Source organism: Eptatretus burgeri, chromosome 12 (assembly GCF_056783735.1).
Source record: "Eptatretus burgeri isolate ZD-2024b chromosome 12, Ebu_testis_v1, whole genome shotgun sequence".
Lineage (NCBI taxonomy): Eukaryota > Metazoa > Chordata > Myxini > Myxiniformes > Myxinidae > Eptatretus > Eptatretus burgeri.
The window spans coordinates 16,625,310-16,651,976 of NC_140972.1; the positions used below are offsets into that span (position 1 = coordinate 16,625,310).

At 43.9% G+C, this 26,667-nt stretch overlaps 1 protein-coding gene across 3 annotated transcripts in view; it reads right to left on the reverse strand.

Annotated features, from left to right (window-relative positions):
* Nucleotides 1-26,667, reverse strand: part of LOC147015163 (ubiquitin carboxyl-terminal hydrolase MINDY-1-like) — a 115,452-nt gene that overhangs the window by 83,677 nt on the left and 5,108 nt on the right. The gene's annotated exons all lie outside the window — the stretch shown is intronic.

The window sequence follows — 26,667 nt, forward strand, 5'->3', positions numbered from 1 at the left end:
TATACGGTTCAACCATTCGTTTTGCAGGAAGGATGGGAGTACGTGAAAATACATGACGTCACACGTATTACAAAAAAACACGCGTTAAGTTTCATTCATGAACAGCCATGTACGGTCGCAAATGCAAATTGGTCACCTTGGTTCTGCCTGCCCATTCCCATTAAGCATCAAGGTATGGTGTAAAACCAAGTAAGGATTCCTCGTTACATACTGAGCTATTCACTCAAACTTGCTGAGATCTGAAATTACGGTAAAAAAAATTAAACAAAAATAAAATAAAAACCTTCTCTCTACATTGTACCATATATCACCCGATTTTTTTTTTTTTTTGTTTCCTCAAAACATACCCTCGTAACCTCATTTATAGGGGGAAAAAAAGAAAAAAAGAAAGAAGAACAGTGAATAACGTTTCACTCATTCATTAATGAGCTGAAAATAAACATCCTTCTTACACCTCCACATGCAAGAATATAAAATTCACTCTGGATAACAATAATAATAATAATAATAATAATGATGATGAATTTGCAATCATAGCTGATTGTGATTCATGTATTATTAACTAAAATTAGTCATACCTTGATTAACGCTACTTTGTTCACCGTGCGTTTTTTTCTCACTGGAATTACCTCTTTATATATATTATTTTGAAAGAAAAACAAAAATTAGCTCAAATCTACCAAGCAGTTAAAAATTCCCATGCAAGAACAGGCAACATGTATCGGTCTCATCTTTTCTCTGAGCTGCACGCTCAACAAATGAGCACAGCGTGTGCTGATCAGCACTCAGCAACTCACTCCGCCAGTTGTGAATGCTCTCCTTAAACTCGTGTGTTACTGCACCATGGTAACTATTTATAATTTTGTGAGCCCAATTGACCAATAATGTCTGGAAAAAGTATTGTATGTGATAGTGTTGGTAATACATCTCCCACCTCATTACCCACTGCTGTCTTATGCCACTCTGAATGAATATATAAGTACATCCATCCATCCATCAGAACGATACTCTGTGCAGAGCGTTGGTGCTGCCAAAGCAGTCTCCTTGGCTATTGGGCACAATTCTGGACGGGTCGCCACTCCGACACAGGATACCGGCATGCTGGCACTCATTTTGCCAACCTCGGAAGGACGACAGGCAGAGTCAATCCTACCTGGTATTAATTCAACAGCAAAGTGGGATTTAAACTCAAGATCCAAGGATCCCAAGCCCACCAGCCTAACCATTAAGCCAACACCAAGTATAGTAAGTACAGTATTGGAACTTGGTATTGTTTTGATGTCATTATGATTAAAAATTAAGATTTTTGTTTATAAATTGATTTAAGACATTTATCATGTGCACACAATCATTACCTCTGCAATCAAAGGTGGACGAAGATTATGTATTCACCCCTGTTTGAAATAGGTTGGGTGTTTGACAAGGACGAATCAATTCGATTTTGATGAAGATCTGGATTATAAGAGAATGTTTTAAGTGATTCGTCACCATCAAGACATGGTGCCAAAAATGAAAAACAGCACTATATCTCAAAACGTGATAGACAGAATACGACAAAACTTGGTGGAAGAGTTGGGTAGATGACAGAACAAGCTAATTCCATTTTGGTTCAAGTCCAGATACAGATCTTGCCATGGGGATACAAAATGCAAACTGTTCAGCCTGGCAGAGGTATATGCTCAAATGAGTGCAGTTGTGGTTATAAATTGGCTGGATTAAGGTGACCATTAAGTATCCACTTGCTCAAATAAAATTTTAAAAAAGCATCACATGAGCCAAATTTCATGGCTTTTGCCCATAATTGGGCCATTCTCAAAAAAGTGGCAAAATTGGCTGAAAAAAAAATGTCCTTTAAATTTTCTACCTCAACAGATTTGCTATGGCCAGTGGAATAGGTCCTGGAAGCTGTGAAAACATTTTTTCTATCTGAAAAAAATATTTGGGCACATTTCATGCAGGAATTAGAGACTCCAACCAATTCATCACGTTTTATGACTCCAGGGCACGTCTATGACCAGAACAGACCGCATTATCAGAACCGGCATAGCTGATTTTATAGATTTTGATCGCTAGATCGCAAGTGTTCGTCATAATTTCAGCAGAAATGACAGAAAACTGGAAGTGAGTCGGTTCTACTACCGTCCTGGCCCTTTCTCCGCATCAGGGCCAGGTATCCGGGCTAAGAATACCAGAAATTTGTGTTCTGAAAACACAAGTAGTTATGTGACAACATGAAAACAAATTCTGTAAATAATGAGTCGAAACAAATTCTCACTGTGGGTCTGCAATTTTCTTTCTAAACTATTGATAGTATCCAAATTCTATGCCTGGAATTAATGATATCTTGCTTCTTTTTGTTCGAAAAATGAATACATTTTGCTTTTTTGTGTTCGCTCATTTCTCAAGAGATAAATCCGACGCATGTTTGTTTCTGGTTGAGCGGGATTACTCGATTGCCTTAAATCGCTTATGCGCACGTGTTCGGTAGAATGCTATGAACTCATTCAATAACGTAATCGTGCATAGTCGGTTAAACCCCACTTTCTTCTTTTAGAGTCTGCATGCACGGAGAGAGAGAGAACGGGAACGAGAGAAGTGGAAATTCAATGAAAGTAAAAAAGAAGCAATGAAAAAATTTAGACAAGAGAAGATATACAATGATCCTGAAGCACACGAACGATACAAGCAGAAAGAGAGGGAGCGGTACCAGAGACGAAAAGCTGAAGGAAAAATCAAGAATATTACCAACACGAATCTGTCAGAAAGGGATCAGAGAATGATGAGAAAAAAAAAAAGGAAAGCGGATCAAAGAAGTAGACAAGAGAAGAAGAAAGAAAGACTAGAAGAAAACGATCTCCCACCTACTCCTGAACAAACTCCACCCAGATTACTACGAATCCCTTCCCACCAGAAAAGAGCTGGCAGGAAGTGAATGCGACGTGCGGACCGTGGCGCCTACCGTGAAATAAACAGCCCGAAGCAGTCCGTACTTGAGCTATGTAGAAAACTACAAAAAACGAGCGAAGAAAGAACAAAAGACTGCAAAACACAGAAAATGAAAACGGTAGCGATCAGAAAGCAGAGTCCGAGAATGCGACATCTACGTCATTGGTCCCCAACCTGCGGCCCATGGAGCCCTATACTGCGGCCCGCGAGGACTTTCCAATCAAAACACATTTACATGTAGCAATTTTAAAGGGGTTTACACAATGCCACTGCCGGCCACTGCCAGCCGGCGCCGTGACCTGAAAAGCCTTACAGTGGTCATTGGCAATGTCAACTACATTCGTGCGCATGCTCTCAACCACCGTCAGTTCAAGGAGCTGCTGCAGGAGCACGATGCAAACTACGGGGATGTCTTGTACTTCTCGGCCATGAGGTGGCTGAGCAGGGGCCGCACTTTGAAGTGCTTCTTTGAGCTAAAGGACGAGCTGGCCATGTTCTTGGGAATGAAGGGCCAGCCAATCGGTCACTTCTCAGACTCACAGTGGCTGGATGACCTCGCCTTCCTCATTGACATCACTGAGAAGCTCAATGCCCTCAACGTCTCCATGCAGGGAAGAGGCAAGCTGGTCCACAACCTCTATGGCTGCATCCAGTCCTTCGAGAACAAGCTGGAGCTGTGGGAGCCACAACTGCGTGCCAGCTGACTTGACCACTTCACTGCTCTGCAGGGCCAGCACGGTGAGGATGAGACCATTTTTGAAGGAGAGAGGTATGCTACATAGAGTTCGAGAAACGATTCCAAGACTTCTGCAAGCACAAAGTCAGCTTCGAGATCTTCGCCATGCCCTTCTCATTCTATCCCTTGCAAGCCCCAACGGACCTGCAGGAGTAGCTGATCGAGCTGAAGAGTGACATCGACATCAAGGCCCAGGTTTTGGAGAAGGAACTCCAGGAGTTCTACAGGGGGCTACCACACCAGACCTTCCCCAACCTGATCAAGCATGCCCAGAAGTTGTTTTCCATGTTTGGCAGCACATACTTGTGTGAGCAATTCTTGAGTAAGCTGAAGTACTCCAAGAACAAGAACGGAAACGCCTTGTCCGACATGCACCTGGAAGATACTATTCGTGTTGCTTCCTCCCATCTGGTGCCCGGCATCAACTCGATCCTGGGAGAGCAGAGGCAGTATCAAGTTTCTCATTGATTCTGAAAAAAAATGCATCAAGTTTCTGATTGACTCTGAAAATGTTTCTCAGTATCAAGTTTCTCAATAAAATGCATCAATTTTTTTTCTGGCTCCCAACATCCTTGGCAGTAGTGAATGCAGCCCGTGGGATCAAAAGGTTGGGGACCACTGGTCTACGTCATCCCCAAACACCAAGGCAACCAGTCTGCTCAGGACTGGAGACCAGGCGAAGATAAAGAAACAGTTGGTTTTGGCTACTGTATCTCTGACCAAGTGAAGAATAACATGAAGAACTCAAAAGCTAAATGTGAATGCCTGATTGAAAAAGCGTTGATGGGGAAATTGGTGAAAAAAATATCGTCTGCTGGCAGAAGCCAGAGAGCAACTGAAGTTTTGTAGACAGCGTTTGGGCGATAGGTTTATGCATTCTGGTTGGAACGAAACTTGGAGAGAGTTTGTGGTCAACAGGAGAGAGCCAAGACGAGTTGTAAAGCTGGTGAAGCAATTCGACGAACGTGATGACATCACGATGCCGGTGGCCGGGAAAAAGGAAACGATCACCAGAAAGAGAGAAAAGGAAATGAAACAATACTTGATGGAAACGGTGAAGAATTTACATCGCAAATTCTTGAGTGAAAATCTGGGAGAAAGTATTTCATACGCCAGTTTCGCTCGTCTAAAACCATTCTCCGCGGTGCCGCTGAAAATGTCAGACCGTAACACGACGGCATGTAAATTACACTCGAACGCTGAAATGCTCTATACGTGTTTACAAATGCATTCAGCTGTGCCTCCGGATACATCACTGGAGGACTTATACATGAAATTAGTATGTGAAGATAGTTATGAGTGCAGCCACGGAAAGTGCCTCCGGTGTAAACGCAGACGTGGAGATGATTATTTCATTTTTCAGGCCCTGCTACCAGATCCCACCAAACCGGTTATTTATTACCAGTTTGTCTCTAAAACTGAGAGAAAGGGAAGTCAAGAAGAAACGACAATGAAGAAATCACACTACAAATTCACAAAAAAGAAAATATTGAAGGGAACGATTTGAAGTCGTTACAGAATGAACTGAAAAAAAGTGCTGATCGACTTCATTCCGCATCTCTTCCGCATGAAAAATCTATTTCGAATGATTCGTGAGATGACGACGAATTTATCCGAGAACGCCTGCGCTGTGCAAGTAGACTTCTCCGAAAACTGGGAGACGAAAATCCCATTTCAAATACAATCAATGCACTAGGGTGCCTCCAAGAGACAAATGTCACTCCATACAGTACACGTGACAACATCTGGACCTCGATGTTTTTGTACAGGAGCAGATGATCTGTGACACACGGCACCGGCCATAGGGGCCCATCTCGAGCCAGTGCTGGTGGAACTGAAGAGAATGGGAATGAAGGAGATCAAATTCATTAGTGATGGATCGCTGTCACATTATAAAAATAGATATAACTTCTATCTTATGTCGAAAATCCCATTCCAGCTAGTTTTTGAACAAGTTTCGTGGGACTTTCTCGAAACCTCGCATGGCAAGGGGCCGGCTGACGGGGTAGGGGCGTCCGTCAAGGCAACAGCCGACCGCCTGGTGCTGTACGGGATAGATATCACTAACTCTGATGAACTTCGAGATGCCTTGGAAAAGCAGCTGAATGTGAAAATGTTCAAAATCGACCCAGACAGGATCAATTTCTTCAAACGAGAACGAGACAGAAAAAAAAAATACCTGGCATTCACCAATGCAGAGAAACATCAAGTTCTGGCTCAAAACTCCGGCATTGTCATGCACAGAGTGCTTTCTTGTTACTGTGACGACACAAGTAGCGACGTGAAGTGTTTCAATCCACGAAAGACAACTCTCTACCGCGGTGATCTCGTGCAAGTCCTCTCTGATAGTGAAGACAACGACGACAGGTACAGTTCTGGCTCGGACCAGGAAGATGAGGAAAAGAGACGGCGTTCGACAGGCTGGAGAAAATTCTGTCACCTGAACAGAGATCTCTGTTTTGCCACCGACTGGATGAGGGGTACGATGTCGACCTCAGCACCGTCCCGCTCGCAGACCAACTGCTCCAAATGAAGTGGACAACTTGGCAAGCACTGGTGCCTGCCAGTATGAGGATCAATCACGAGCGCCCAAATCTCCAGCTCCACCGTACTATACTGAAATCAAGAGACCAAAAAAGTCTTTTAGATCGGTCAAATCATCAAAGGAACACCTACAAGTCACCGTGAAGTTCCTCCATAGAACAACTACGGGACGCTATGATTGGCCAAAAAAGCCAGATGTGGAAGAGTTCAATGAAGAAAAGAAGAAGTGGACTAAACTTCGATGGACCCCCACCTTTCGAGCTGAGTCAAAATGATGCCGAAATCATAAATAAAAAAATAGCTCCACAAAGCGGGCGTAACCCCTCAGCCCCTTGACGCAAACCAATTTCAAGATGTTGGCCACATTGAAAATCACAGCACGCCCATTTTCGAAAGGAACCTTCCTCTACTCAACCCCAATATACCTCGCCAGAATAAAATCAATGTGTGAAGCCGTTCTCAAGTTATTGTCCGGAAACCAAATTCAAGATGGCTGCTCTAGCCACCATATTGGATATCGGATTGCGCTGAATATCGAAAGGAACCTTCCTCTAAACACCCCCATTATATCACACAAAAATGAAATCAATAAGTCAAGCCGTTCTCAAACCTTCCTCTAAACACCCGCATTATATCACACAAGGACAAATGTGTCCAAGAGCAGCGTCCTAAAGGTTTTGTTGGCTAAAAAAAAAAAACAACAACAACTTCCGATATTTCATCACGTCCCTTCATTAAGTCAATAGCAAGACCCGTCGTAATGTATTTACGTATTTACGATATATCGTGTATTTACGAAATTACAATACAATAAATGGAATAATCTTTAAATCGTAACGTGAACTTTTCGAAACTTTAAAGCAAATGTCCGACTATATTTAAAAGTTCATGATAGACGCTCTAAAAAAGGCACCGTCAATGTGAGAATGTGTACATGTGCTTAGTATTTAAGGAGATCCGGATCTTGTATATACAAGAGCAGAGTCCTAGAGAAAGAAGAAGAAAAAGAAGAAAAAGAAGAAAAAGAAGAAAAAGAAGAAAAAGAAGAAAAAGAAGAAAAAGAAGAAAAAGAAGAAAAAGAAGAAAAAGAAGAAAAAGAAGAAAAAGAAGAAAAAGAAGAAGAAGAAGACCGAGCTCTCTATGAGCAGCGTCTCTGTGCTGCCGCCATATTGGATATCGGATTGTGCTGTATATCGAAAGGAACCTTCCTCTAAATACCCCCATGAAAATAAAATCAATGTCAAGCCGTTCTCAAGTTACTGTCCGGAAACCCAATTCAAGATGGCTGCCATAGCCGCCATATTGGATATCGGATTGTGCTGTATATCGACAGGAACCTTCCTCTAAACACCCCCATTATATCGCCATGAAAATAAAATCAATCTGTCAAGCCGTTCTCAAGTTATTGTCCGGAAACCAAATTCAAGATGGCTGCCCTAGCCGCCATATTGGATATCGCATCGCACTGATAATTATCGAAAGGAACCTTCCTCTACTCAACCCCAACACACCCTGGAAAAATGGATTTAATCGGACAAGGCTTTCTCCTCGAAATTGACGGAAACCAATTTCAAGATGGCTGCCATGGAGGCCACATTGAAAATCGCAGCACGTCCATTTTCGAAAGGAACCTTCCTCTACTCAACCCCAACATACCCTGCAAAAATGGATTTAATTGGACAAGGCGTTCTCCTCAAAATTGACGGAAACCAAAAGTTGACAGACGCCCCGACAACGCCTATGACGACAATACCCCTTAGCCAATTCAGGCTGAGGGGTAAAAATGAAAAATACCGATTAGTACGAATATCGCATATGGATTTGAAAACAGATATCGCATATGGAAATGAAAAAAAATGGATGATGGATGGATAAGTACCAATGTCAGAGTACAAATGCCTATTCCGTGAAACTTGCGAAAGTTGGACATAAAAGAGCTAATTCGTGGATGGGTAGCAGGCATAGACTCCTATAGAGAAGGACTGGAACCTCACGATCTCGGGGTGTGTAACTTGAGTCTGAAGGATTAACTTGAGTCCGGGGGTAAAATGACTTCTAGAAGGGCTAGAGACATGATCTCGGGATCCATATAGGGGTTTTTGAGGACGGCGAGTTCAATAATGTCATTTTCAACACCACCTGAGGTCATCTTCAAGGTCAAAAGGTCATATTTCAAGGTCAAATTACTGAATTTTGGTATTTTTTGCCTGTTTTTGTGTAACTTATAGAGGAAAACTTTTGTAAAGTCTATGACAAAACACGACATTGTGCACCTACTGCACCTACTTGCTGATTTCTATCATCGTTAACTAATGTATGTTTCTCTTTCAGAAACTGTCCAGCTGGTGATCTCACAGGATCTTTGTGTTGTTTCCTGCTTTGGTGACAATATGCCACGTCGTTGCAGCTGCTTTGGTTGAAGAGGAAACTATGATGGGACGCCTTATGTAAAGGTCATATCCTTCCCAAAAGATCCTGAGGAGAGGGAGAGATGGATATTGGCAATGCCAAATGAGAAAGAAAGCTTGAGGTGCTTAAAGGAGATTTATATTTGTGAGACACATTTCAATTGTGATTGGGTGTCAGTTAGGGGTGGCAAACGACCCAAAGAACCCCCATCAATATTTCCTGGAGTACAGAAATCAGCTTTGAAGCAGGTGACCTCAGCCCCACGCCCAACATCATCTTCTACGTCAGAATAAATTTCTAAGATGCAGGCAGCTGATGAGGCTGCAGGCAATATCCAAGATTTCGACCACTTCTGTGCAAAAATCAGCTCCTTTTTTCCTGGCTTTAACGTCATAAAAGACCAGAAAAACCTTTACCTATCAAGAACAGATACTACTGGCCAAACTGTCAAGCAGTTCTTTCATTTCCAACAAGTGCACTCACCTTTTGGATTTCTATTCTTGAATAAAGTTAAGAAAGATGGCATTGAGGTGCCCAAACGACTTTTTCCTTTGGAGAAGAACAGCCTGCTCTCAAAATGGTCCCAGATTAAATCCATAACTGACCAGGTAAACATCTATGGATGCACAAGCAAGGAACTTCTTCAGCTTGTGATAAGCCAGCTCTGTTGGATGACTGAGGCACACGAGCTTCGTCATTTCACCTTCCTTCTGTCGCAGCTGCATCTTCTGGCAGAGAAAGACTGACTACGTTCTTCCTGCTATACTGTATTTGCAGATGAAGCTTTGGAAAAGTTTTTCGGCCAAGCCAGGCAAAGAAGCGGTGGAAACTTCTACATTGACGTAGTTGACATTATGGCTGCAGCTAAAATTGTAAATTTGCAAACACTCATTAAGCATGACATTATGCCCGAATCTAGTTCTCGTGTGATTGATTGCGAAAAGAACTCTACAACTTCCATAAATCCAAATGAGCGAAGTGAACTCATTGACGAGATTACTCCTCAAGACACTCAGGATTTCTTGGGGTCTGATGATGCCCTTAAGCATAAAGTAGTTTATTTGGCCGGACACCTTGTTCATAAATATGGCGATAGCACTAGTATGGAGGAGATCATTGATGATGAAGATGGTAACGAGGTGTCATCTGAGTTTCTAGATAATTTAAATAGAGGTGGATTGAGTGTGCCGACTATGTCAACTGTCTTTTTTGTACATAATGCCTATAATTTGTACAAGACTAAAATGCATTGCCGATTTCATTTTGCTGAGCTGTTATCCTCTGTAGATGCACCTTTAGCTAGAAGTAATGCTGCATGTACTACTTTACTAACATTCTATTGAAAGCTCATGTCCTCAATGCAAGTGACAAAGAAAAAGCTTTGGGATGCCTCAGGAGGCAAGAAAAGCTCTCCAACTAGTGATAGACAGAGACATAGTTGTAATAGGCATAGTGTTGTGACATGAATATAATGTTTATGTAATACGATATGACAATAAATATCAAAGTTTGACAGCTCTATACACCTGCATCTTATTACAATCAGCCATCTCTCACCAAAAAATACCAAAATTCAGTAATTTGACCTTGAAATATGACCTTTTGACCTTGAAGATGACCTCAGGTGGTGTTGAAAATGACACTATTGAACTCGCCGCCCTCAAAAACCCTATATGGATCCCGAGATCGTGTCTCCAGCCCTTCTAGAAGTCATTTTAGCCCCAGACTCGTTAATCCTTCAGACTCAAGTTACAAACTCCGAGCATGGGAGGTTCCAGTCCTTCTCTATAGGAGTCTATGGTAGCAGGCTAATTAGGGATTCGATTCGTTACAGTTTGTGGTTGTTTTATTATTTTGACAGTTCTTTGTTCATTTTTATCTGATTATTACTGATTGATTGTTACTAGCGCATACGATTCAGACAGGAGAAATTTTTAGATAGGTCGAGGATAGGACGAGGTACAAATTTTATCTTTGTGTATCTTTTCAAGAGGTGATAATAGTTATAATCTATTATCACCTCTTGATCTTGTCCATCTGTCAAACTCATTGCTGAAAAAAACTCGTTTATTGTATTCGTATTACTGTTGGATTTGTTCTGTCTGTCCGATGATCAACCTCCGGTAGCAGCGGGGATACCGGCTCGGCACCCCTGCCTCCGGTACCACCTCCAAAAATTGACTGAATCTGAATGAATTGAAATGAAATGAAATGAAATGAACGGAATGGAGGTTGGATGATGGATAATTATGATCGATGCCAGCCGAATTGTAAAATCAAAAATCAAAGTGATCGGTTATAATTTCATTGTTCTTTTGAAATTTGTTTGCTGAAAAAAAACTTCTTTATTGTCGAAAATAAAATTATTGGCTCCCAGTTTCTAATCCTTGCCTTTCTGCATTTAAGTACCTCCATTTTCGCTTGTTAGAAACAACAAATCTTTGGAAGTTCGCTGTTTCGTTGGTTTAGATTTTTGGGTCATCTCTCGAAGAGATGACATGAAACCGGTCTAAATTGTCCGTCCGTCCGTTCATATGTACGGCCGTACACATTTTTTTGCTCCGATCAAGATGAAATTAACTAGCGTCTAGCAGGCAGAGGGCGACGAGTGATGCACGAACCATAACCATATGACCTGGACCCGGATCTGACCTCAAGGTCACGGAGGTCCAAAAGTTGCCAAATGTACAGATTTCAAAATCAAATGTATCTTGTCCACCATTGATGGTCCTATATCTGGCAAATGCCTATTGATTGCAGTATGGAACAAAATCTAAATTTTCTCGGCCCAGATTTTCCAATTTCCTTTTCGTTAGGCATCACCGTGACCCGCCCTACAGTGGGAAAATTGGCCGCGCACCAATAAAGCTGGGACCAAACGCCTTTCGGAAGATATTATAAAATAAAATGGGGAGTTGAATTGCGACTTTTGGTTTCAGCTCGATAGTCCAACAAAATGTTGCAACATATTCCGACATCTCGATAGTCCGAGAAATTGTTGCTATATTCCGACATCTCGATAGTCCGACAGCTCGATATTCCGACAGAATTTGTCGGAATATCGAGCTGTCGGACTATCGAGTTGTCGGATTATCGGACCATTGACATGTCAGACAAATGGTCAAATTTGTCGGGGTACTTGTCTCGACACGGTGATATTGGTTCACGAGTCAGTAAGTGACCACTGTATTCGTTATGGGTGTGTGTCTGTCTGTCTGTCTGTCTGTCTGTCTGTCCCAAGCATAGCTCCGTGGGTTTCGATCCGATCCTGATAAAATTTGGGTGGGAGGTTTATATCATGATCTCGTTGTGTTTTCATGAGAATGGGTATGCTGCACCCATTATGGGCGGAGCCACGCCCAAAAAAAACGTGTTTTTTGGGGGTAGCCGATTTCAAATTACATCTTCTCCGAGGGGGTTTGTCGAATCTGGCAGGGGTTTCAGTATTTGGTTAGCCCAATGGCACCTGCATAGCCCCATGGAGCTCGATTTTTCATTTTCGTCCCAAGGTCAAGGTCACAAGGTCACGAACTTAGAAAATTGTGAATTTTGACATAAAAATCATACGACTGCCCAAACTTTGAGAGCGAGGATGACTATTTTTTTATGCATAATCTTGAGGTCATTCCCCACCTAAAGTCTTGAAACCATTTTGCTCTATCTCGAACACCTTGCCCGTGGCGCCCCCTTCAAGTTTGTTTTTACGCTGATTTCATCAAAGTATGGATAATCCGAGGAGTGCGAAATGCCAGAGCCTATACGACATTATATTGTCCCTGGAATGTTCTAGAGGAAGTTTTGCACCAAAGGTCATAATCCTTAACCTTTAAGGTTCACAAAGGTCAAATTTTCAAAGTTGCGGGAATCGAACCGGGTTTTCAGCCTTCTTCGACGAACTAACTCCAATAAGCTATAGCACGTATCCTGTTTCCTTATTTTAATGTCCACAACATTGTTTTGTGACCTTTAAAGGTGATGCAAAGGTCAAATTTTGAAAGTTGTTGAACGAAACTGGGTTTTCGACATTTTGCAGCAAATAACCTGTCACTCGTACATCATGTTGATCATTTTTATAACTTGGTCAAAAATTATCACATTGTCTCATCCTTGACTTCTGAAACAATCGACATCATCAAATACCGCTCATGAACCATCGTCGTCTTCAGATTTGTTGGTATTGGCAGTGGCAATAACGGTAGCAACAATGTGTCCAACAATGGTAAAGAAGTTCATCAAGATGTCATAAAATAGTAAACGCAGAAATAATGTCTCTTAAAGCATGAGTCACATTTGCTCTACGGCTAGGATACGGCGGCCATACCCCCCCTGAATTGACAGAAACGTGCGGCGGCCGCAGAATTTCTGAGGTGGCCTCAGGGTGGCCCTACGTCGTATGGCTATCTTTTACAGGCCGTAGGAGTATCTGTGGAATTAAAGCGCGGAGTTATAACTTTTTTCATTTCTAGGTTGGCCGTAGCAATTCGACAAGCCGTAGCCATGACGTAGATGTGTTCCACGTCGACCGTACGTAGGGCGTACGGTGGGCTTGTGTTATTCGTGCGGCTGCCGTAGGCTCTTATCAATGAAAAATGAATTTTGCCAACCCCCAAAAAATTACGGCGGCCGCACTATTTCCACGGTCCGTCGCCGTAGGGTAGTCCTAAGGCGTCCCTGTGTTCAACGTACGGTGGCCTTGCAGTCTGTGTGACTACCTGCGGGCAATGCAGGGTCAACACACGGTTCCCCTATGCCCACCATGCATCCTACGTACGGCCTCCGTGGCAGTCTGCTTCGACCGTGCGCTACCGCTAGAGATCGGAGTATAGTTGTTGGGCACAAAAGCGATAATCCGATAACAGATAATTATAGAAGTTTACTTTTTTATCAGACTATTATCGGAAGTTAACTTCCATTTATCGTTATCGGACCAGTTTCCTTCCGATAACTTGATTTTTTTAGTCCCATAATGTCCGTTAACATTTTTATCGTTTCCGGGTCGCATTTCACTGAACTAATTAATTGTCAATGAGGAGAAAAATGTACATGATTATAGATTACTTGTTTTACAAGATAATGCTGAATCAGACTGCCGCGTGAAGAAAAATGGAAGAAGAAGGAGGAAAGAAGGAAGAAGGAGGAAATAAGGAAGAAGGAGGAAAGAAGGAAGAAGGAGGAAAGAAGGAAGAAGGAGGAAAGAAGGAAGAAGGAGGAAAGAAGGAAGAAGGAGGAAAGAAGGAAGAAGGAGGAAAGAAGGAAGAAGGAGGAAAGAAGGAAGAAGGAGGAAAGAAGGAAGAAGGAGGAAAGAAGGAAGAAGGAGGAAAGAAGGAAGAAGGAGGAAAGAAGGAAGAAGGAGGAAAGAAGGAAGAAGGAGTAAAGAAGGAAGAAGGAGGAAAGAAGGAAGAAGGAGGAAAGAAGGAAGAAGGAGGAAAGAAGGAAGAAGGAGGAAAGAAGGAAGAAGGAGGAAAGAAGGAAGAAGGAGGAAAGAAGGAAGAAGGAGGAAAGAAGGAAGAAGGAGGAAAGAAGGAAGAAGGAGGAAAGAAGGAAGAAGGAGGAAAGAAGGAAGAAGGAGGAAAGAAGGAAGAAGGAGGAAAGAAGGAAGAAGGAGGAAAGAAGGAAGAAGGAGGAAAGAAGGAAGAAGGAGGAAAGAAGGAAGAAGGAGGAAAGAAGGAAGAAGGAGGAAAGAAGGAAGAAGGAGGAAAGAAGGAAGAAGGAGGAAAGAAGGAAGAAGGAGGAAAGAAGGAAGAAGGGGGATACAAGGAAAAAGGAGGAAAGAAGGAAGAAGGAGGAAAGAAGGAAGAAGGAGGAAAGAAGGAAGAAGGAGGAAAGAAGGAAGAAGGAGGAAAGAAGGAAGAAGGAGGAAAGAAGGAAGAAGGAGGAAAGAAGGAAGAAGGAGGAAAGAAGGAAGAAGGAGGAAAGAAGGAAGAAGGAGGAAAGAAGGAAGAAGGAGGAAAGAAGGAAGAAGGAGGAAAGAAGGAAGAAGGAGGAAAGAAGGAAGAAGGAGGAAAGAAGGAAGAAGGAGGAAAGAAGGAAGAAGGAGGAAAGAAGGAAGAAGGAGGAAAGAAGGAAGAAGGAGGAAAAAAGGAAGAAGGAGGAAAGAAGGAAGAAGGAGGAAAGAAGGAAGAAGGAGGAAAGAAGGAAGAAGGAGGAAAGAAGGAAGAAGGAGGAAAGAAGGAAGAAGGAGGAAAGAAGGAAGAAGGAGGAAAGAAGGAAGAAGGAGGAAAGAAGGAAGAAGGAGGAAAGAAGGAAGAAGGAGGAAAGAAGGAAGAAGGAGGAAAGAAGGAAGAAGGAGGAAAGAAGGAAGAAGGAGGAAAGAAGGAAGAAGGAGGAAAGAAGGAAGAAGGAAGAAAGAAAGAAGAAGGAAGAAAGAAGGAAGAAGGAAGAAAGAAGAAAGAAGGAGGAAAGAAGGAAGAAGGAGGAAAGAAGGAAGAAGGAGGAAAGAAGGAAGAAGGAAGAAAGAAGGAAGAAGGAGGAAAGAAGGAAGAAGGAGGAAAGAAGGAAGAAGGAGGAAAGAAGGAAGAAGGAGGAAAGAAGGAAGAAGGAGGAAAGAAGGAAGAAGGAGGAAAGAAGGAAGAAGGAGGAAAGAAGGAAGAAGGAGGAAAGAAGGAAGAAGGAGGAAAGAAGGAAGAAGGAGGAAAGAAGGAAGAAGGAGGAAAGAAGGAAGAAGGAAGAAGGAGGAAGGAGGAAGGAGGAAGGAGGAAGGAGGAAGGAGAAGAAGAAGCCTTGCAATGGCGACTTCCTCAGCCATGCGGCTGCTAGGCTCTGCAGGTACTGGGTTTGGTCAAGGTTGGGAAACCCGTAAAATAAAAACATCTGTGACTGCTACATTGTGTGACCGTGGAAATACTGCGGCCGCCCTATAAATGCTAGTGGCCGTAGATTTTTTAGACCCTACGGCTGCCAAGCCAAATGTGACAAGCATTAATTACTCTTACAGTCCGCAGTCCAAATTTTCAAAATGATGGAGTGAGTACAGTCCTGTCATTAGTCTTTATAGATACTCAAAAGAGTCAGGTACACCATAGCAAGGTCTTAATTAGTTAAAACAAATTAGAAAGTATTGTCATTATCTGCCTACTTGATAAATAATCAGCAACAGTAAAGACAATAAGTCGAGTTAACGGTATCGACACAATAGTACGTCTTTACCGTTACTCGAGTAACGGTAAAGACATAAGTTTCAATACCCAAGTCTAAAAATCTCCAAAACGCTTATGAAGTATGCTTTGCAAAATTGTTAAATATTTTAATCATATTTTTTTCTTTGCTTCAGAAAAAAGAAATCCCCAGATACAATTCAACATTTTTTTGAAAATGTCTTTACTGTTACCTGCCACTTTTTCTGAGAATGACCAAATTATTCACTCCATAGGTACCTTCAAAAGGCATTATTACAGCATGTGCGCTGTATACAATTGCACAGAGTTTGAAATGTCCCCGGTGTCCCCCCCCCCCCAACGTGCCTCAAGTGAGCCAATGACAGCCGTCCGGTAGATGGCAGTGCGTAACCTAGACGGAAATGGCGACAATTGACGGAAATACCCGAGTATTTCAATGGAAATTTGTGAAACTAATGTGTTATATATGTGAAAACCATCTATATATTAATACTGAAGGACCAATTTTGTGCTCCTCCTAGCGGTCGCGTCACGTTTTTCTCGGTACTGTGACCTGGACTGAAAGAAACATGGTACCTGTAAGAGTGCATCGCACATAGTGGCAATTGTCAAACTTCAACTCTGAAGCAGAATAAACACTTTTCGTTTTACATTCGTTGACATGGCGACGTGTGACGTCACCGCTGAGAGGCGTCAGGATGTCATGACATCATCGGTTATTCGCTGACGCCATTACGTCCGTCGTCATAAAATTACTGCCGAGAGGTGTAATTACTAATTCCACTCCTCGAAAATAGCGTCTGCAATGTAATATCCTCTTCTGCACATGGTGACTACCTCAGAATGTGAATTTGACACAAAAAATGTAACAAGAAACATTGTACAGTAGACGCCGCTTTATAAATCCACCATGGGACCACGCTGTTTGGATTTATTAACCGGCTGGATTTATTAAGCGGGGAACCTATTTTCAGCCACCTACTGGATAGACAAGACAAAAAGCGAATGTCGTTAAACACTGCTTTATGCTACAAAAACATTGATTTATCAAACGGTGACAAGGGGATTGTTCAAAAGAATCTCTCCAAGGTCGCTTGCTTGGGAGGGAAGGTTTTGCGCAAATGTTCCTTTATTGAATCCTTCACGTGGCGGAAATCGGGATGGGCAAAACCTGAGAGCTGCATCCCCTGTCAAATTTGGCGAGTGCCGTCCGCATCTCTGCCACTGTTGGCATCGGCTCGGGTTCGTCGTCGCTTTCTTCCCTTGGCTACTGGGATTCGGGGTCGGAGGGATTCGAGCGGCGGCGGGATTCGAAGTCCGTCACCAGTTGCTGTTGTTGTTGTTGTTGATTTTTTTTTCACTTTGCGGCAGCACATACTACATCAAGCTAAGGTTGAGACCTCGCACGTGCCAAGCAGGTGGATTTATTAAACGGCAGATTTCTCTATGTAAAATTCCGTTCCAACTCATTTTGGTCACAATCAGCGGCTGGATTTTATAACCGTGGATTTATAAAGTGGCGTCTACTGTATCTTCTATCTATATATTAATACTGAAGGACCAATTTTGTGCTCCTCCTAGCGGTCACGTCACGTTTTTCTCGGTACTGTGACCTGGACTGAAATAAACTTCATACCTGTAAGAGTGCATCGCACATAGTGGCAATAGTCAACTTTCAACTCTGAAGCAGAATAAACACTTTTCGTTAAGATGGGAGTGAGGAGTGAAGAGGCGGGGGGCAAGGTCAGCAAATTTTTGGGCGGAGGTAAGCAAATTGAAAGCGGGAGACAGGGGGAAATGGGGCAGGGGCTGGGTTGAATGAGGCGGAGTCGAGTGTGAGGGGGTGGACAGGGGGGTGGGGGCCCGGGGGCAAGTGAGGCAGGGAATCAAAAGACGGGGGGTGGGGAGTGAAGAGGCGGCGTCGGGGTAATTACATTTTTGGGCGGGCATAAGCAAATTGAATGGGGCAGGGGCGGGGGATGAGTAGGCAGGGGCAAGCACACCCTGTCCAGTCCATGTCACTCAAGTGTGTGTGAGCTGGTGAGGGTGGTTGAATTAATGGAATCCGTCTGTGACGGGGTTTCAGCTAGTTGAATTTATTGCTTGACGGAAAAAAACCAAGAAACGCTCCGCTCTTATGTACGAACGAACGAAAGACGTCATTTCCGCCCACCATGGCATTTCGTACCGAACGCTGAAAGCTAAGTTCTTCTTATGCCATCATTCTCTTTAATATTAGCCATAAACAAGTGTTTCGTCATGCATTAGTAGTTGAAATTTACTTACAATTATGGCAGATATTGGTGGCAAAGTGATAAGTGGTTCTTTCAATAACATTTGTGTACTCATTTGCTTCACCACATGCGCTGTATTGAAGGATTTGACTTGTTTGTTTTTTTTAGTCCACAATAATTTTTTTTGTAACATTGATGCAAGTTTGCAAAACGATTTTATTTCTATTACAAAAATACTTGAGAATTTCCTGGCTTGCGATTGCCATTTCAAAGCAGTTGAAAATCATTGCAATGCATTTCCACGTCACAAAGCAAGATTGTAGTGTTTAAAAGCTTGCCATCCCTCCCCGCCACCCCCATCCCTTCCCCCTCTCCAATGACTTTCTTTGTCCCTTAGACTCTCCTCCAACAATTACATATCCCAAAACAGAAATTGCTGTTCCCATAATGGTAAATTTAAAATTAGCTGTACATGTTTGCTCTGATGTGGGCTGGCATGATGGCCTGGAGGTATGCACACTTGCCTGAATTCTGAATTCTATCCTGAATTCAAATTCCGACCCAAGTTATAAACTGTCATCCTGGTGTTTCACAGGCAGAGCGATTCATCAACATGCATGCCATCCCTTGGATTTGTTTGGATTGACACATCCTTTTTGAGCACTTACCTTTTGAAGTAAATGGCACGGAACATCAAGGGGTGTGTGTCAATCAGGGCAAATATATCTGCATACTTTGACTTCCCATTCTTTTTTCTGCATTCACTTCTAACCATTTGCATTTGTAGTTTCCCCCCCCCCCCATTTCATTTTGCTCCTATATATTTATTTATTCTTCAATTCATTCTCATCCGATCATGCTCTCGATGCTCCCTCAGCATTCTAGCCATCCCCAGATCCTCCAGAATGCACACGTTCTTCAAATAACCTCTCCTGGATATAAACAAACTCCAAAAATCCAGGCTTACTGCACACGTCCACTCTTTTTGCCCATTTGTGGAATGTATTTCCAGAGGTGTTAAACTCAAACCCCTCTCTCAAGGGCTTCAAACAGGCAGTGCACCACTATCTCATCCCCCCACACAAGGAAATACAAGGAAACAAGGAAATCAGACACAGGTGGAGGCCATTCAGCCCCCTCTGCTGACTTGCTCGGTACCTGTCCTGACTCCAGTGAACCATTCAAAATATCTGTTATCATCTCGCTTACCTGCTCAGCCACTTTCCTCAATACTCTCGGGTGCATACGAGCTGGACCCAGACGGAGCCTTATCTTCTCTTAGATTACTGAGCTGTTCCTTTACTTCCTCCACTCCAACCTGGATCTTCTGTAAAAGCCCTTCCTCACCTCCTCGACAGATACTCTCAGCTATTGGCAATTCTCCTGACTGTTCTTGTGTAAAAGTTGAAGAACAATACCTGTTTAATAAGCCTGCCATCTCACTTTCATCACCAACCACTCTCCCGGTGCTATTCCTCAATGGGCCCACACTGGTCCTAACCTGTTCTTTTCCCCTGATATACTTAAAGAAAGCCTTGCTATTATGTTTAATATTCTTAGCCATGTCCTTCTCATATTCTCTTTTGGCTTGCCAATTTATTTTCTTCACTTTCCTCTGTTTACTCCGATAGTGATATAAATCTAATACAGTCATGCGCCACATAACGACGTTTCAGGCAACGATGGATCGCATATACGACGGTGGTCCCATAATCGCATTTACGACGGTGACCGCATATACGACGGATCTGCCAGCTCCATTATAATGAAGCTGAAAAATTCCTATCGCCAAGTGATGTAGCCGACGTAGCACTGCCAGTCGTATAAAATAGCAAATACAATTATGTACAGTACATAATACTTCATAATGATTATAAACAACCAGTGTGGCCCTGTTATAATGCGATCGTTGAGGTCCATAAAATGTCATCGCGAAAAAAAGCAGGGTCGTGCTAAATCGGGATTCAAGGAAATCGGCTTTCAAACAGAACCAATGTTTGCACGTTTACCTTCAAGCAAGTAAATTACCTTTGAATTGAAGAATTCCACGAATAAATCGTTGTTGTTACAGTCGAAATTAAAACGCGAGTTTGTTTTTGGTGAAGCTTTTTATGTTGTTAAAACAATCGCACTGCTCTGAAAATATATATCACAATTGACAGGTGCTCGTTACTTCATTTATAAACTATAACATCGATGCAATGATTACGTATTTATAAAATCCAAACGCTGTTTATTAACTTTCTATAATCGATGCGAGAGGAGATTGTAAGCTGCCGCTAACAACACCCATGGCCATCATGAACAGCACAAAGGTAAAACTAACGTGTCTTCCGTCGATCTTGGATGCACGTTACAATTGCCAACAGTATTCAGTAGAGTAACATGCTGTACAGGTTTGTATCCGAGGAGCAATAGGCTATACCATATAGCCTAGGTGTCGAGGTTTGTGTTAGTACGATGTTCGAAAACGAAAAAAAAATATATATATATATATATATATATATATATATATGATGTTCGCACAACGACGACGTCGTTAACGACGCATTCCTCAGAATGTAACCCCGTCGTTAAGTGGCGCATGACTGTAGTTAGGGAATTTTAGCAAATTGTATTGACCATCTGTGAAAAAGTTGCTTACCTAAAAATTTCTTCACCAACGTATTCATCGAGGTGTCTATTAACACCTATCAATTACTGCAAACCCAAATCCTTGTGGAAAATTCTGGGGAGGCAATCAAAGTTCGGGTGCTCAGAGGGCCTGCGCGAAAAAAAAAAAAAAAAAAAAAATCAGAAAATTAACTTTTGCCAATATTGACATGTTGGATGTCGAACTAGGGGTTTTTGGGGTGCTGAATCGATTCCAACCATTATTTTTGAGAAAAAAAATACTCCATCATATAAAATGTATTTTATTGACATGTTTAACAGAACTGTGGTCAATGGAAATGTTGCTTCGTCAGCTTTTACAACCTTATTCATCAAACTCCCCAGTATCTTCCTCACTCCTCTTGTCATCAAGCTGGTTTATGTTCAGGCAAGAGTTACTATGACAGATGCCGCAAGCAGAAATACACTTGACTCCTTGCTTTTTACAGCAGCACCTGAGTGAGCTGCAGTCCCCTGCACAGTTGCAGCTGGCAAACATCAGGAGGTAGTCTGGTGCAATGGGGTCTGTAGAAGGGACTGGTGCATATCCTTGCTCAGTGAGTTGCCATCCATAGTCCCAGGCATCCAACGATGGACTTTGCAGCATCAGCCAGTCTCTAGTCTGGAGGTAAGCTCAGAGAGAGAGAGAGAGAGTGCTGTGCTGCAGCTCCTGTTGGCGGGGGGGAGTTTCTCAGGTTTTATGCTCCCAGTAGCAGCTCACTTGCTGAAGATGTCGAATCTCAAGTCTTCCAAGTCTTTGGAGGATTTCCCAAGGAACATGAGCATGAAAAGATCACAGCCTGCTTTAATGATATCACCTTTCTCAGCTCGGATGTCCATAAACACGTCCATTGCCCTCTCTGCTTCATCAGTCTTGCAGAGCTTGCTTAGCAAAGTTGGTTTGCTAAACCCAAAAATTGCAGACACTGTATCGCAGCCAAAGAAGCTGTGCAAGATGATGAGATACCTCCGGTATATCTCTGGGAGGGCCTCCTGGATCTTTCCGACATTGTAAGATGTTGCTTTGGCCGTCGTGGGGAAGATCGGATGGTCTGCAACATGATGAATCAGCATAACCAGGACGTCTGTGTCCTCAGCCCTCATCTCGACAGGGGACTCTCTTGCCTCATCTAAAGCTGCGCGGACGATGGAGGTGTCAGTATCATCGGAGCATTGCTGTACACCGATTCCATTCCTACTAAATGTCTCAGCAAGGAGCAGAACGAGCTGGGCTCTGTTGTTCTTATTATTAAGGAACTTTTCTCTTGCAATGATGATTTTGAGATCCAGACGAATGTGAATGTCACAGCATGCATTCTTTGTTCGTCTCAAGTGGTCATAGTCCTTGGTGGAGCTGAATATCCGTCAAAGACCACCGCTATCCAGAGGCGATGGCTCCCCATGGACTTCAAAAACCGGAGGTAACTCTCGGCAACATCCTTCCATGTAAGGTTAGCCTCCCACTTGACATTGTGCAGGAGCCACCCACCATCAACCACAAGGCTTGTGCAGGGGGGGTTGTTCGACAGGTGCCACACATGCCTTCAGGGACCTTGCTAGGGCAGCCTTGTCTGGCTTTCGCAACTTTTGATTTTTGTCAAACAGAGACATCGGTTTTGGCGTCAACTCAAAGCACAGAGCTTCTTTGGTCTTGACTTCACGCTCACTGATGACAATGAGGCGGTTGAATAGCTTCAGTGAGTCAATGACCAGCTTCTCGCCATTGACTTTGGGTCCAGATCTGAGGCTTGCAAGTGATTTCACCTTGTGTTTGGTTACTATTGCATCCACAACAGTTTTCCCATCCATCTTAGCCTGTATGACTGCCAACTTCTGCTTGATCAGCATTGACTTGCTCTTCGGGAGTGCTACTGAACCCAGTTGAGAAGGACACCAGAGTCTTCTTGTCCCAGTGGCATCGAAAGGTTTGACTTCCTCCAACCACCCAACTATGGTGTTGACAGCATAGTTATCCCTCTTCATTTGGGCTCTTTTAACGTCGGTGTGGACAGGTACCCCACATTTGACCATGCTTCTTTCTAGCTCTTGGTGAATGAACGAGAAGTGGTGCAGAGTCTGAACCCAAGACTTATGAGAAGACTCATTCCGAAAGCGGCCTCTGTTTAGACCACCGGAGGATTTTGCCTCACGCATGAGTGTGGTTTCTATCGTGATGTCGGTCCATGTGCCGGACCATTCATGGTCTGAGAACCTGACTACATGGTTGCTGTACAAAGTGAACTTGGATAGAGTTTCCTGGAACATGGGACTCTCCTGTCGCTGATGCATCAGCTGTACATACAGCCTTGCTCCCTAACAATCTGAATCAATTGAGTCAAATTACCACAAAACACAGTCTGAGATATCTAAAATGTATCATATCAATATTGTTACGAATTCTGGCCCGCCTGGCGTGCGATCGGCCGCGTTCCTCTAATGGCAGCCGTGTCGCCCACCGGACGGACAATTCAGTCGTGACCCGCTTGGAACTACCGCCAGGAGCCAGTCACGGGTGGGGGTTTAACCTCACCACAACCCAGTCCACATTCCACCCGCACGAAATAGGGTGAATCGCCGAATGTCGATATACCTAAATACCCGCGCGGGTAACCTACCGAGGGGTTGCACCACGCCGCAGGTCGGCTTAGGACACGAACCGCTTAAGCGGTTCGTTCCGTGCTACAGGGATAACCGAGCAGTGTTATCGCCGACCTCGACTGTTCAGATTATTTATCGGGTGTTTAAAACCCACTACTCATTCCACGATGCAAGATGGCATTTCAATGGGGTGAAAGGAGGACGCGACGAACAGGATACATTGCACACAAGGACATTTATTCCAGCAACACGTATACAGTCATGCAATATACAAGCGACAAATAGAAGGCCAAGCAATACCATCGACTATGAATATTATCTACAGTCACTTACACAGTCGTTACTTAACAGGACACGGCGCCACAGCATGCATACAAAAACAGGAAAACCCTCCCCATAGGCAGGGAGGTAGACGGGGTTCATAAACCTTTATAGTCGTGGGCCGTGGATGACCGAAAAGGCCTGCGAGACTGTGCTGGTTACCTGCCCCCTCGAGGTGTGACGGTGGGCAGGTCGCGACGCCTTGCTCCCACGGCAGCTAGCGTAGCTGCGCCTGCTCTCGGGCCTTTGCGATGATGTGGTCTGTGAGTTCTCTCCGGCATCCCTCGCCAGATGCGCAGCTTCGCACCACACAGCCGGCAGGGCTGCGCCTCCCGTCTGTGTCTCTGAGGTGTCGCCCGGACTCGCCACCGGCCCGCGCCTTCACCAACAGGTCGCCCAACGCCAAGACGAGAGAGCCTGACCTTGACCACCAAGAGAGAGCTCGAAGATGAAGCGAGAGGATGACGTCCACCAAGAAAGCAAATAGAATCCAACACGACCCCGACAGAGAGAGGATGACGTCGAAGACCCAGACAAAAAGAGTGAGCCTCACGCACGGTCCGCCTTATATAGCGCAGGGCTCCGCCCTTCGCTCCTCCCCATTTTCGGCTCCACCTTCCTTCGAGAAGGTTCCCGAAAAGGGGCGTTCCCTCACCCCGACCGCCTCACGCAGTGCATCCACCAATCGGCGGCGAGCTGCCCTCCCCCTTTCCTTCACACCAAGCGCGGGGAAAATAGGCAGGAAACACCCCACAGGCCTCACAAGAGCTTTTGTCCTGCCAATCCTTCTCAGACGGTTTCCGACACGGAAACAGTCTTAGCGTGGTCCGTGAAGGATGGCGTTCGTAAGCGGGCATAGTGGCGAAGATGGTGATGATTGTTGTGGAGGTGGTGTGAGCGTGGTGGGCGTTGTGGCGTAGTTGGTGGCGGTTGTTGTTTGCGTGGAGGTTTGTTGCAATGGTGGCTCAAAATAACGATAGATAAAGAAAAACGGCTATCTCAAAGAGTCGCAGCCCGGTGAACACGAAGAAATTCCCTTTAAACAACGGTGGGGACCTATCTGCACATAAACTTCACGTCATAACTGATCTAAGGACCCTTTGTGGTGTATTGCGAATTTCCACAGCCATAACAATATTTTACGGCCAGGGATCCATTTTCCGCAAATCAAATGGTTGGAATCAATTCAGCACCCCAAAAAACACCTAGTTAGACATCGCACAAGTCAATATTGACAAAAGTTAATTTTTTCCGATTTTTTCGCGCAGGCCCTCTGAGCACCCGAAATTTGATTGGCTCCACAGAATTTTCCACAAGGATTTGGGTTTGCACTAATTGATAGGTGTTAGTAGACACCTAGATGAATACGTTAGTGAAGAAATTTTTTGGTAAGTAATTTTTTCACAGATGGTCAATAAAATTTGCTAAAATTCCCTAACTATAACTCCAGTCCTGTTATTTTAAACCGAATAAATGCCTTTTTTTTGTATACCTTGTCGAGGCTCGTATGAGAGCTAACACAACGCACATCAAGGGGGGCATGAGACAGGAGGGGAGGGAGTGGGAAGGACAAAATAGTGGGGAACAGAGACATTTGGAGATCTGTGGAAGGGAGAGGGATGGGACGGGGAACATGGGGAATAGAAGATGGACATTACAGGGACTTTCAGGAAGGAAAGCAGGGAATTTGAAGGAGGTGGGCTTGGGTGGATTGTCGAGGGTAGAAAAGATCGAGGATTTGGATGGGGATGATAAGAGGTGGTGGTGAACAGCGGTTTTGAAGGCTTGGAGGGAAGAATGGGAAAGAATAGAGTGAGCGAGTTTATTCCAAAGGCAGGAAAAAAGAGGAATGAAAGAGTGAAGGTGAGCAGTGATTCGTGATTTTGGTAGTGTTACCAGAAGGGGGTTGTTGGCAGACCTTGAGCGCCCTGCGGAAACGTGGTGGGGACAAATCGCAGAGAGAGCGGGGGGGGGGCGAGGCTGGAGAGGAGACGGTTGAAGACAGAAAGACCACCGACCAACCTGCGGTGATTGAGTGAGAGTCCCAAAGACTCAGCTTCATTGCGGGAGATGCCGATGATCCTAAATGCCCTGGTTTCGACAGCGTGAAGCCGAGAAAGGTGGGAGGCAGGAGCACCAGCCCAGAGGGGAGAGCAGTACTCCATCAAGCCTTCTGCTTCTCCTTGATAGCATTCCTCATCTCACTGCTCAACCACCCTGGTCTCTTTCTGCTTCTAGTTTTTCACTTCATTGGAATGTACTTGCTCTACAAATTTGGTCCTTAAAGATTTCCCATTTCTCTGATGCTGATTGTCCTGTTGTAAGAGTCTCCCAATTCTCTCCGCATACCCTCAAGGTTTGCGTTCCTGAAATCTAATAGCCTTACCCTACTATCCTGAAATCTAATAGCCTTACCCTACTATCCTGAACTCTAATCCTCAACAGAATCTTTGCACACACAATGTTATGGTCACTTGCTCCAAAATGCTCCCCAACCTCCAACTCCTCCACCATGTTGAATTCGTTACTTAAAGAGGTTGAACACTGCACTCCCCCTCGTGGGCTTATCTACAAAATGTGTCAAAAACCAATCCTGGACTAAAACTAGGAAATCCTCATCCACTCTCCCGGGCTTTCCCTGTTACTCCATCTAATCCCTCCCTGGCAAGTTAAAATCCCCCAGAAGCAATACTCTTCCGTGACCACAAGCCCTTTTGAATTCTTCATGTACTTCTCCTTCCTCTTCTTTCACACCCGGAGCTCTATAAAAGCATCCTCCCAGTATCTCACTGTTTTTACAATCTCTAATCTCTACCCATACAGAATCCTCTGAAATTTATTCCTTCCTTAATGTCACCCCCTTCTCTTGAAGCAATGCTGTCCTTCACCCAGATTGCTACTCCTCCTCCTATTATTCTCTCCTTCCTATCACACTGATGCACCTTGTAGCCTTCTAAGCCTGTCCTCCAGTTACTCTCCGAATGGATAAATAAATCCATTCGGAACCCATCAGTAATGATCCCTTAACCTCGTGCAATTAGTTGGTCACTGAACTTACAAGGGATCCTGATTCACAGCATTAAATGGCAAGATGTTAGAACGTAGGATTAGA